This window comes from Entelurus aequoreus, linkage group LG10 (assembly GCF_033978785.1).
Source record: "Entelurus aequoreus isolate RoL-2023_Sb linkage group LG10, RoL_Eaeq_v1.1, whole genome shotgun sequence".
NCBI lineage: Eukaryota > Metazoa > Chordata > Actinopteri > Syngnathiformes > Syngnathidae > Entelurus > Entelurus aequoreus.
Genome location: NC_084740.1, coordinates 80,142,920 through 80,156,591, shown reverse-complemented (window position 1 = coordinate 80,156,591; position 13,672 = coordinate 80,142,920). Strand labels below are relative to the sequence as shown.

The 13,672-nt window shown below is 37.6% G+C and overlaps 1 long non-coding RNA gene across 1 annotated transcript in view; it reads left to right on the top strand.

Moving 5' to 3' along the window:
• LOC133658128 (uncharacterized) overlaps nt 1-7,712 on the top strand; it is an 89,068-nt gene extending 81,356 nt beyond the window's left edge. The window contains exon 3 of the long non-coding RNA XR_009827400.1: nt 7,629-7,712. This is a non-coding gene — a long non-coding RNA (uncharacterized LOC133658128). The remainder of the gene's footprint in view (nt 1-7,628) is intronic.
• The last annotated feature ends 5,960 nt before the right edge of the window (nt 7,713-13,672 follow it).

Genomic DNA, 13,672 nt, shown 5'->3' with positions numbered 1-13,672 from the left:
TATCCAAGTCAAAGTCCTCCTGATTGTGTTGCTGCAGCCAGCCGCTAATACACCGATCCATCCCACCTACAGCTTTCTTCTTTGCAGTCTTCATTGTTCATTAAACAAATTGCAAAAGATTCACCAACACAGATGTCCAGAATACTGTGGAATTTTGCGATGAAAACCGAGCTTTTTTGTATCGGATTCAATGTGTCCGCATATTTCCGTTATATAAAATATCAGACTTCGTGGTCGCTAGTAGTGGCTTTCAGTAGGCCTTTAAGTAAAGACCACCGATCAAAGTCTTTCTGGATTTTGGACAACAATGGAGACTTAAGAATGTGAACTTTTGCGGGGCAATTCTAAAGGGGAAATTGCTTCAGGGGATACTCCTTTGCAGCAGGATTTATAGGAAGTATTTCACTTTTACCCAACTTAAATGCCTACTGAAATGATTTTTTTTAAATTTAAACAGGAATAACAGATCCATTCTATGTGTCATACTTGATCATTTCGCGATATTGCCATATTTTTGCTGAAAGGATTTAGTAGAGAAAATCGACGATAAAGTTCGCAACTTTTGCTCGCTGATAAAAAAAAAAGCCTTGCCTGTACCGGAAGTAGCGTGACGTCACAGGAGCTAGTATTCCTCACAATTCCCCGTTGTTTACAATGGAGCGAGAGAGATTCGGACCGAGAAAGTGACGATTACCCCATTAATTTGAGCGAGGATGAAAGATTCGTAGATGAGGAACGTTACAGTGAAGGACTTGAGAGACAGTGATGGACGTAGGATGGACGTAGGAAGTCAAGGTGAGGTCGGCGCCTAGCGCGGCTAGCGCTCCAACAAAGTCCTCCTGGTTGTGTTGCTGTAGTCCGCTGCTAATACACCGATCCCACCTACAACTGTCTTCTTTGCAGCCTTCATTGTTCATTAAACAAATAGCAAAAGATGTCCAGAATACTGTGGAATTATGAATTGAAAACATAGCTTTTTGTATAGGATTCTACGGGGTACCATAACTTCCGTTACTCGGACTTCGTCACGCGCATACGTCATCATACCGCGACGTTTCCGCCGGATATTTCCCGGGAAGTTTAAAATGTCACTTTATAAGTTAACCCGGCCGTATTGGCATGTGTTGCAATGTTAAGATTTCATCATTGATATATAAACTATCAGACTGCGTGGTCGCTAGTAGTGGCTTTCAGTAGGCCTTTAAATTGTCCAGAATCTTAACGGTCCTCCTGGACCGACCCCCCACCCCCGGTACCATAAAACACTGGTACTCGTTATACATTTCTAGTCCTCACTCATCTTTGCACCGACGTATGCATTGGCTGATAACATGGCCGCCTTTCAAGTAACCATCCGTGGTTTTGCGCTCAACATAAATTGTGTTTAGTCCGCGTTGATGCAATGTGTTTTTGTGATTAATCGCTTTGACAGCCGTAGTCTTCACATTCAAGATGATTTATTGTCAATTCTTAACATGCACAAGACACATAAGAACTGAAAAGTATATTTTGGGCACAGTCCCACTAAGAGCAGACATACGTTACCTGGAGACAAGACGAGACCGCCGACGGCGCAGCCATTTTTACGGCGCTCCTTAAAAAAAAAGGTGAGAAAAAGGTGATATTGGGAAAGGGGGGAAGAGTAAAAAAATATATCAGTCAAAGGCTGGATCCACAAGAGGGGGTCCAGACTGAGTCCAAGGAAAAAAAATACTCATTTGCAATGCAAACATAAACACGTTACATTTAGTCACAACAAACTTGCAACAGAGGGAGGGGGAGTTGGGTGTGATGTTGAAATGTTTTTGTGGACTGGGGCCGATCTCAGCGTTCGACACCAGGTGTTTGTTGAGAAAAATAGGGAGGTCAAAAGCGTCCATCGTTGAGGTGTCTTTCAGAACAGCCTGTTCCTGATAGCGTCAAGGCCATTCGAGGGAGTCAAATCGTAGATTAGGATGTTGTTTTTTTCGAGCAGTCAAAAAACAATGACTTGCCTGCCCTATTTGTCCATGCTGGTTTCTCTCAAATTCAATTCTCCTTCTCAGCAAGCTTCTCCATGATGTGATCCATCTTGCGATTCAGTTCAGAAATCACCCCAATCCTTCCATTGCGACGAACAGCCGTTGGGCTCCTTGAGTGGCTGCCATCGTCTTCCGAATTTGACGATACACCAGAGCAATGCCCAGCCCAATCAGCAGGTGCTTTGCGATCACGGTTCCAAATAGGTAGATGTCTTCCACGTCCTCGATGGAAAGGACTGAGAGGCACATGATTCTCCATTCATCCCCAGGAGTCTCTCACGTACCCCGCAGCAATGGTTCCATCACCCGAACCTCTTTTCCTCGTCGAAAAGACGTTGTCAATTGCGTCGAGAGTCCAGCTGATCATATCCATGTCAGATGTTTAGATTTGAGGGCAGCGCAAAGAAAAAGAGGCTTCAAAAAAAGTTCAGACAAGACAAAAACGAATACAGCAAGCATGAAACTGATTGAATATTTTCACTCCTCCGTCATTGACCTTCATTCAAGTGTTCCTCAGTTTGTCGTCACCTTCATCTCAGCATGCCTGAACTTACTCAACAAAGGTTTCCGTCTCCCGTTAAGCTCATTAAAGTTTGTTTTGCAGGAGCACGTGATTCTTTCTTTTCCCCGTTAACTTTTTGTCGTCCGTGCCCCCGCGGGTGTTGTTTCCATCAACTTTCCTTAATGCAACACGTTAGAATTTGCATGCAAACGAGAAGAATGGCAACAGGCCGACGGAGTCCAGCTCTGTGATTTATGCAGCAGGAGACCAGCGAGCAAATAAAAGGATTATAAATAATGAAGGTGGTCCGCGGTCAAGGTGACACCGCAGCGTTTGGCTGCCGGTGAAGAATGGTCGGTCCCTGCAGGGCAAATATTGAAAAGGTTTGATTTGGACCCTGGCCGGGAGACTTTTTTTTTGGTGTTTCTTCCATCATCAGGACAATTTCAAATATGACAACTATCCAATGAAATAATGACTCATCCCAGCTGAGACACAGAATAAAAACAGTTGGAAGCAACATATATTATCACTGAAAACTAGGGATGTCCGATAATGGCTTTTTGCCGATATCCGATATTCCGATATTGTCCAACTCTTTAATTACCGATACCAACCGATACCGATAACAACCGATATATACAGTCGTGGATAGGGATGTCCGATAATGGCTTTTTGCCGATATCCGATATTCCGATATTGTCCAACTCTTTAATTACCGATACCGATATCAACCGATACCGATATCAACCGATATATGCAGTCGTGGAATTAACACATTATTATGCCTAATTTGGACAACCAGGTATGGTGAAGATAAGGTACTTTTTAAAAAAAATTGTAAAATAAGATAAATAAATTAAAAACATTTTCTTGAATAAAAAAGAAAGTTCAACAATATAAAAACAGTTACATAGAAACTAGTAATGAATAATTTCCGATATTACATTTTAACGCATATATCGGCCGATAATATCGGCAGGCCGATATTATCGGACATCTCTCGTCGTGGAATTAACACATTATTATGCCTAATTTGGACAACCATGTATGGTGAAGATAAGGTACTTTTTTAAAAAATGAATCAAATAAAATAAGATAAATAAATTAAAAACATTTTCTTGAATAAAAAAGAAAGTACAACAATATAAAAACAGTTACATAGAAACTAGTAATGAATGAAAATTTGTCAAATTAACTGTTAAAGGTTAGTACTATTAGTGGAGCAGCAGCACGCACAATCATGTGTGCTTACGGACTGTATCCCTTGCAGACTGTATTGATATATATTGATATATAATGTAGGAAGCAGAATATTAATAACAGAAAGAAACAACCCTTTTGTGTGAATGAGTGTAAATGGGGGAGGGAGGTTTTTTGGGTTGGTGCACTAATTGTAAGTGTATCTTGTGTTTTTTATGTGGATTTAATTAAAAAACAACAAAAAAAACAACAAAAAAACGATACCGATAATAAAAAAAAACGATACCGATCATTTTCGATATTACATTTTATATATCGGCCGATAACATCGGCAGGCCGATATTATCGGACATCTCTAGTCGTGGAATTAACACATTATTATGCCTAATTTGGACAACCAGGTATGGTGAAGATAAGGTACTTTTTAAAAAAATGAATCAAATAAAATAAGATAAATAAATTAAAAACATTTTCTTGAATAAAAAAGAAAGTTCAACAATATAAAAACAGTTACATAGAAACTAGTAATGAATGAACATTTGTAAAATGAAGTGTTAAAGGTTAGTACTATTAGTGGAGCAGCAGCACGCACAATCATGTGTGCTTACGGACTGTATCCCTTGCAGACTGTATTGATATATATTGATATATAATGTAGGAAGCAGAATATTAATAACAGAAAGAAACAACCCTTTTGTGTGAATGAGTGTAAATGGGGGAGGGAGGTTTATTGGCTTGGTGCACTAATTGTAAGTGTATCTTGTGTTTTTTATGTGGATTTAATAAAAACAAAAAAACAAAAAAAACAAAAAAACCATAGTGATAATAAAAAACCGATACCGATCATTTCCGATATTACATTTTAACGCATTTATCGGCCGATAATATCGGCAGACAGATATTATCGGACATCTCTAGTCTCAGTTATTGAAATGTTAAAGTTTAATTTGTATTATTATTTTTTATTTAACGCTTACAGTAAATCTCTGTATCAACTTGAAAAGAAAAAAAAAAGATTTTATGGCTTTTCTGTCAAAAACAACTTTGTTTTTTATAGTAAAACTGAAATATGCAGTATTTAGTAATAATAGCCCTAAAAGATCAATAATGCAGGACACCATTGATTTTAACTCTTTAATATTTTTGAGTAATCAGTGAAAAGATAAATAAAATACCACTAAATATATTTATTTAGTATAAAGTGATACATTTTTATTAGTTTTGTTTTTTTTTCTACTTTCAACACTTAAGTTAGGAGATCAACTTCAGATATATCCGTCCATTTTACGTTTGAACTATTATTTTGTTGGTTTTATGCTCTTTTGTCAAAGAAAACGTTGATGTTTTTATTAGGCAACTACAAAATATATGCAATATTTACCACATAAAACATTTTCAAGTGAAATATTGGAAGTAATTGGAGCCTAGAAAATAATTCATTATAACTTGGATTTTTTTGTCATTTTCTTTTTGAGCAATGGCAAAAAATGAAGAAAGACCAAAGAAAAAAACAAACAGCCTGCATGGCAGCTTTGTGTCAACATTGCAACTTTTTCTCGTTAGATTTCACCTCATTCCACTTTTTTTACTGTTCATTTTTATTTTTTGCGATAGCATTTCCAGAATGTGTGGCGGGCCGGTAAACAATTAGCTGCGGGCCGCACTTTGGACACCCCTGATCTAAGTCTTGACTGATCCTGAAGTGGTTTCTTTGAGTGAATATTCCCTGGTAAGGAAGTCCTGAACTGAACAAGACGTTGGAGCAGAAGGTATGTCCGAGCGAGGCGACCACACTGCTTAGGCCAAATCCATATTCATGAGTCACATGGCTGACTTTTCAAAGCGCGCCAAGCTCGGGAAGGCATGCGGGCGCACAAGCTGGGCAGGGAAAAGGGCAGCCGGGAGCTGGCCAGGAGTCTGCGGGGGTTTTGGGAGTCCACTCCATCTTCTCTCTTCCTGCTTGGGGTTTGATTACGGAGGAACTTTGTCACGTGTTGATGTCAGGATCCTTACATAATGTCTACTAAGGGCTCCTTACAGGCCTGGCCCTAACCAATCTGGCGCCCTAGGCAAGATTTTAGGTGGCGCCCCCCCCCCCCCCCCCCCCCCCCACATCGGCAGTGAAGTGTGTATATACTCACAAGAAACTGAATAGCTTTGTCTTTGACCTTTTTTTTTACTTAAAGAAAGCAAATTAACATATTATATGAGAATGTTATGTTATGATTATCTTGAACCGAATCACAGCAGTGCTCAAATTAAAAAACAGCATTCCCTCTCATGTGATATTGCTTAATTAACATGAATGATGTGCACTTTAACAACTAGGCTTACAACTATACCTAATATATAAAGGGGTGGAAAAGTGACTATTACCTGCAGGGCAAACATTAGTTAACCAGAAGGCAATAACAATGTAAAAAAAAAACACCTGCTTAAAAGATCTAATACAAATGTCCCTGAGGAATGTAAGGTGGGAGTACTGTAATTACTAGGGATGTCCGATAATGGCTTTTTGCCGATATCCGATATTCCGATATTGTCCAACTCTTTAATTACCGATACCGATATCAACCGATATATGCAGTCGTGGAATTAACACATTATTTTGCCTAATTTGGACAACCATGTATAGTGAAGATAAGGTACTTTTTAAAAGAAATAATAAAATAAGATAACTAAATTAAAAACATTTTCTTGAATAAAAAAGAAAGTAAAACAATATAAAAACAGTTACATAGAAACTAGTGATTAATGAAAATGAGTAAAATGAAGTGTTAAAGGTTAGTACTATTAGTGGAGCAGCAGCACGCACAATCATGTGTGCTTACGGACTGTATCCCTTGCAGACTGTATTGATATATAATGTAGGAACCAGAATATTGATAACAGAAAGAAATGGGGGGAGGGAGGTTTTTTGGGTTGGTGCACTAATTGTAAGTGTATCTTGTGTTTTTTATGTTGATTTAATAAAAAACAAAAAACAAAAACAAAAACGATACAGATAATAAAAAACCAATACCGATAATTTCCGATATTACATTTTAACGCATTTATCATCCCTAGTAATTACCTAACGTTACATTATTATTTTCCATAACAATTTAGCCCCCTCCACAATATTAACCCGACGTTAAAACAGAACTAGCTATTTATTGATTAGCAATTGCCGAATCATGTAACATTAGCTTAATGCTAAAAAGCCAGGTCGCTATCACATTCTGTAACAGACAAATCATTTCATGTAGGCTAACATTACATACCTGCTACCTGTTGTCTTTTTCTCGTTTCTCCTCTTCTTTTCTCTTCCCTGGGCACCTGACAGTTTTGGCCGTTTTGACATCTTGTGTTGATTTTTTGATGTGGTGACGTCCAAAAAAAGTCATGATACGGGAAGGGAGGGGGGCGCACCGTGCGGGGGGAGGGGGGGGCGTAATGTTGTAACAAATAATATTTCTATTAAATAGGCTTTACTTTGCATTTTAATTAACGTGGGATTATTTTATGTATTTAGAAATAATAGTACCAACTTTTTTTTTTTTTTTTTTCCCCCAACATTTGTGGCACTGGCGTGGCGCCCCCTGATGGACGGCGCCCTTAGCATTTGCCTATACGGCCTATGCCATAAGATCTTCCATGGCCGCGTCGGGCCTCTTCAAGGTTACCAGGTGTGGTCTGGCATTGAACAGGAGCGCAGGTAACATCGGCTCAGGACGGCCATCGACCGGTCCCGTCCGGTTTTGGTCTCCTTCACCCACTTCTTCTCCTTCTTCAAGGCTGTCTTTAATCTCTCCCAATGCACCCCCCCCAACCCCCCTCCCCCCGGCCCCCAATCCTGCCGTTTGATGTGCTGATGCCCTTCTTTGCCTTACTCAATATTTGATCCATCCCACTTCATACAGGCTAAATCCAGTGGAGGTGGATTCACATGGAACATGGACGCCCTTTTTTCTCATTCTCCATTCCGCAGAACGACCCACGTTTGGTAAGTTTGATATCACTGAGCTTTGCTTTGTTACTTCTTGAGCGTAATGAGCCAAAAGACCAATTTTATCCAACAGGAGACTGAGGGCAGCAAGAAATTGGAGCGTTGCGGCGAAGTGGAGACTGTGGAGTTCCGTACTGCAGCATCGGGCGCTAAGGCACGGCAACAAGGTAAGATAATGTTGGCATGGGTACTCAAATTTTATCCGATAGGAGACTGAGGGCAGCGAGAAAACTCGTTTTTTCCCGCTCCTTGCCATAAAATACGATAAATCTCCCAAGCAGAAAACAAAAAATAGCTTGTCGAACCTAAATAGAAATTTGACAACAAACTTATTCCCGGCTCGTTCCTGCTCCGTCACCGTGAACAATATATGACATTTATTCCACCCTGAAGTCCGTCTGGTGAGGTGATTTTTGAAGGGATCGATCCTTGGCAGGATTGTGTCCGTAGATCAAATAAGTGGAATCAACTCCAAAGCCACATGGTCATTTGCGTACATTTTTGTGATTCTAATTTTTTGATTACTTTTTACTAGAGATGTCCGATAACGGCTTTTTTGCCGATATTCCGATATTGTCCAACTCTTAATTACCGACTCCGATATCAACCGATACCGATATATACAGGGGTGGAATTAACACATTATTATGCCTAATTTTGTTGTGATGCCCCGCTGGATGCATTAGACCAGGGGTCACCAACCTTTTTGAAAGCAAGAGCTACTTCTTGGGTAGTGATTAATGCGAAGGGCTACCAGTTTGATACACACTTCAATAAATTGCCAGAAATAGCCAATTTGCTCAATTTACCTTTAACTCTATGTTATTATTCATAATTAATGATATTTACACTTAATTGAACGGTTTAAAAGAGGAGAAAACACGAAAAAAATGACAATTACATTTTGAAACATAGTTTATGTTCAATTTAACTCTTTAAAATTCAACCGAAAATAGAAGAGAAAAACTTAAAAAAAGAATTTATGGAACATCATTAGTAATTTTTCCTGATTAAGATTGATTTTAGAATGTTGATGACATGTTTTAAATAGGTTAAAATCCAGTCTACACTTTGTTAGAATATATAACAAATTGGACCAAGCTATATTTCTAACAAAGACAAATCATTATTTCTTCTAGATTTTCCAGAACAAAAATTTCAAAATAAATTCAAAAGACTTTGAAATAAGATTTAAATTTGATTCTACAGATGTTCTAGATTTGCCAGAATAATTTTTTTGGAATTTTAATCATAATAAGTTTGAAGAAATATTTCACAAATACTCTTCGTCGAAAAAACAGAAGCTAAAATGAAGAATTAAATTAAAATGTATTTATTAATCTTTACAATAAAAAAAAAAAAAAATACTTGAACATTGATTTAAATTGTCAGGAAAGAAGAGGAAGGAATTTAAAAGGTAAAAAGGTATATGTGTTTAAAAATCCTAAAATCATTTTTAAGGTTGTATTTTTTTATCTAAAATTGTCTTTCTGAAAGTTATAAGAAGCAAAGTAAAATAATTAATGAATTTATTTAAACAAGTGAAGACCAAGTCTTTAAAATATTTTCTTGGATTTTCAAATTCTATTTGAGTTTTGTCTCTCTTAGAATTAAAAATGTCGGGCAAAGCGAGACCAGCTTGCTGGTAAATAAATACAATTTAAAAAATAGAGGCAGCTCACTGGTAAGTGCTGCTATTTGAGCTATTTTTAGAACAGGCCAGCGGGCTACTCATCTGGTCCTTACGGGCTACCTGGTGCCCGCGGGCACCGCGTTGGTGACCCCTGCATTAAACAATGTAACAACGTTTTCCAAAATAAATTAACTCAAAATATGGGAAAAAAAATGCCATCATGGCACTGCCATATTTATTATTGAAGTCACAAAGTGCATTATTTTTTTTTTAACATGCCTCAAAACAGCAGCTTGGAATTTGGGACATGCTCTCCCTGAGAGAGTATATTGTGTATATTGTAGCGTCCCGGAAGAGTTAGTGCTGCAAGGGGTTAAAAAGTCAGAAATGTTACTTTTGGAAACTGATACCGACCATTTTGAAACCGATCATTTCCGATATTACATTTTAAAGCAATTATCGGACATCTCTACTTTTGACTTAATTGTGTCAACTTGCACCAAAAATGAATGATTCCACAATTTGTTTCCCCGTGAATGTCTATCACACCAAAAACGCTGCAAATTGAAGTTTGAGCCAAGTAGTAAAAAAAGGGAGCTTTTTAGTTGGCCAGTGTGGATTAAAATGTCAATGGCCAAATTTTTGTAGTACCTTCTAGTACCTGGGTTTCATCAATGGAAATGAGTCCGTAGCGAGTCTGCGAGTCCAGCAGTGACATCTCTGACATGTTAGAGCGGGGGTGTCAAACGGCCGCAAACAGCTTTAATCCGGCCCGCAAAATCAGTTTGCTAAGTACAATAAACATGGGATGCAATTTTTTGATCAACTAAACTGCTGTTTTAAATGTGTCCACTGGATGTCACAATAGCAATTTGAGTGTAACCCACATCACACTGTTTAAAGATGACGTGTCAGCTGACTCTAAGCGCCCCTGGATTGGCTGCCGCTACTCCAATTAGCACAGGCGCAAGCAATGTTTGTTGTGGCTGGCGGCAGACTAATGCTGTAGCGACGCACAATACCTTTTTTTTATTGGAAATTATCCACTCAACAGATAAAATAACGAAACGGTAAGATGCAAAGACTTAGTCAACTTGACCATCATCTTTCTAGTTAGAGTTCTGCGCAGTGCTCGCAATTTGTTGACGGCGCGATGTGCACCCTGAACTCCATTGTAAAAAATGTGTTTCTACATTTGTTGTTGGTTCTATTTTATGCTTAAATCTACCATGTTCATATTTATGTTACCTTCAATTTTGGTCAATATTGTCATTTTGATAATAGTTTTGATTATATTATAATTGTAATATTTGAATGATGATAAATGAATGTGTTGTGGCAGTTGCAAATGCCACTAATGCGGCGGTTTCAGGAAACACTCGGTTGCTTTTCCCAAGCACGTCTTTAGCGGTGAACTGCCAACATGAGAATACTAAACAGGAAGTGCTTGAAGTTGAATGGCTTTGTAAATACACTGAGGCTAAGTCTAAGTTCATTGTGTTCTTCATGGTGTTTTGAAACTGCATCACTTTTTTCCTCGGAATTTTTTGACGAATTTGAAGGCACCATTAATCATACTTGCCAACCCTCCCGTTTTTACCGGGAGACTCCCGGTATTCAGCGCCTCTCCCGATAACCTCCCGGCAGAAATTTTCTCCCGACAAACTCCCGGTATTCAGCCGGAGCTGGAGGCCACGCCCCCTCCAGCTCAATGCGGACCGGAGTGGGGACGGCCTGTTCTCACGTCCGCTTTCCCACAATATAAACAGCTTGCCTGCCCAATGACGTCATAACATCTAGGGCTTTTAGAGAGTAGAGTGCACAACTGCGCACACAACAAGGAGCCGAAGCAGAAGAACGAGGACGTTACAGACATGGCGACGCCGTCGACGAGCAAGATGAAGAAATACGCTTGCGAGTTCCAAAACGAATGGAAACAAGAATTTCAGTTCACTCAGGACAGTTCGAAGGGGAAGGGGTATGTAATTATGTTGCCTGTACATTTTGTAGAACAGACTTCTCCATTGAACACGGTGGCCGAAATGATATACTCATTCATGAACGGAGAAGTTAAACAGGACAATGCTGCCATCTACTGGATAGCCTCCGGAACACTGAAATTCAAGTATTTATTTTATTTATATGTATAATAAAATAAATATATATATATATATATATATATATATATATATATATATATATATATATATATATATATATATATATATATATATATATATATATATATATATATATATATATATATATATAGCTAGCTAGAACTCACTGAAAGTCAAGTATTTCATACATATATATATATATATATATATATATATATATATATATATATATATATATATATATATATATATATATATATATATATATATATATATATATTTATATATATGAAATACTTGAGTTGGTGAATTCTAGCTGTAAATATACTCTCCTCTTAACCACGCCCCCAACCACGCCCCCCACCCGACCAAGCCGCCCCCCCCACCCCCCACCTCCCGATATCGGAGGTCTCAAGGTTGGCAAGTATGCCATTAATGCTGAAAGGTACATACAGGCTTTGGAGCAACATATGTTGCCATCCAAGCCACATCTTTTTCATGGACGCCCCTGCTTATTTCGGCAAGACGATGCCAAGCCACGTTCTGCACGTGTTACAACAGCGTGGCTTCGTAGTAAAAGAGTGCGGGTACGAGACCGGCCTGCCTGTAGTCCAGGCATTGAAAATGTGTGGTGCAATATGAAGGCTAAAATATGAGAAGGGAGACTGTTGAACAACTTAAGCAAGAATGGGAAATAATTTAAGAAATAATAAATAAATTAAAAATAATAAAAAAGGAAGTCTAAGTTACGGAGCCCCTAAAGGGACATGGGAATTATTTTTTTTTTAGACATGTATCTCGTGCGCACGAGAAACTTTTTATTAAAAAAATAATAATAATAATAATATTTTTTTATTTTTTATTTTTTTTAATAAAAAGTTTCTCGTGTGCACGAGAAAGCATTGGGTGCGTGCGCATTGTTTGAGGTGTGTGTTAAAATGGCAGTTTAAGAGTTAATTTGGCTGTATTTCCAACTAAGACTTTCCCCCAGGTGTGTTGTGGCAAAATGTGAATGCTTGATTAGTAGGTGTGAGACAAACACTTTATCTTCCTGGTTATTGTAACGCTACGTGTTTGACATTATTTAAGACTTTATCATGCCCGGGAAAGGACAGTTTTACTGTACCTACTGTACCTACAGTACAGTAGGTACTTGATTTATATACAGTATATGTAATGCTAATAAGAGTATTCTATTAGGATATGCAGAGATAAGATGTGTCAAAATATAACTAGAAATACAATTTTGGCAGCAACAAAGTGGCCATTTGGGTAGATATTTGCTCTAAAAATGGTATTTCAACAAGTAAACAGTACAGTAGGTACTTGATGTTGATATATGTAATGCACATAAGGGTATTCTAGTCAGATGCGCATGTGTACATATGCGATGTGTAAATATCAAAATATTACGTCGAATCACTTTTTGTCAGGCAATATTACATTCAATGACAATTTTACATAAATGAATACATCAAAACACGTTGTACATATTTATTATGTGCAGGAAGAAATAACAGTTACAATTGTGTGTGTATCTTCCAAACAAGAAAGAAGTTTGATCACATCAACATCGGACTAACTGGCACACTCCGCTTCGCTGCAGGTCCGCGAGCCACGCCCCCCCCCCCCCATCCCCCCACAGCCACAGAAGAGGAAAACTGTCCTTTCCCGGGCATGATAAAGTCTTAAATAATGTCAAAAACGTAGCGTTACAATAACCAGGAAGATAAAGTGTTTGTCTCACACCTACTAATCAAGCATTCACATTTTGCCACAACACACCAGGGGGAAAGTCTTAGTTGGAAATACAGCCAAATTAACTCCTAAACTGCCATTTTAACACACACCTCAAACCATGCGCACGCATCCAATGCTTTCTCGTGCGCACGAGAAACTTTTTATTAAAAAAAAAAATATATATATATATATATATATATATATATATATATATATATATATATATATATTTATTTATTTATTTTTTTAATAAAAATATATATAAATATATAAAAAGCACGAGAAACTTTTTATTAAAAAAAAAAAATATATATATATATATATATATATATATATATATATATATATATATATATATATATATATATATATATATATATATATATATATATATATATATATATTTTTTATAAAAAATTTCTCGTGCGCACGAGATACTTTCTCGTGTGCACGAGATACATGTCT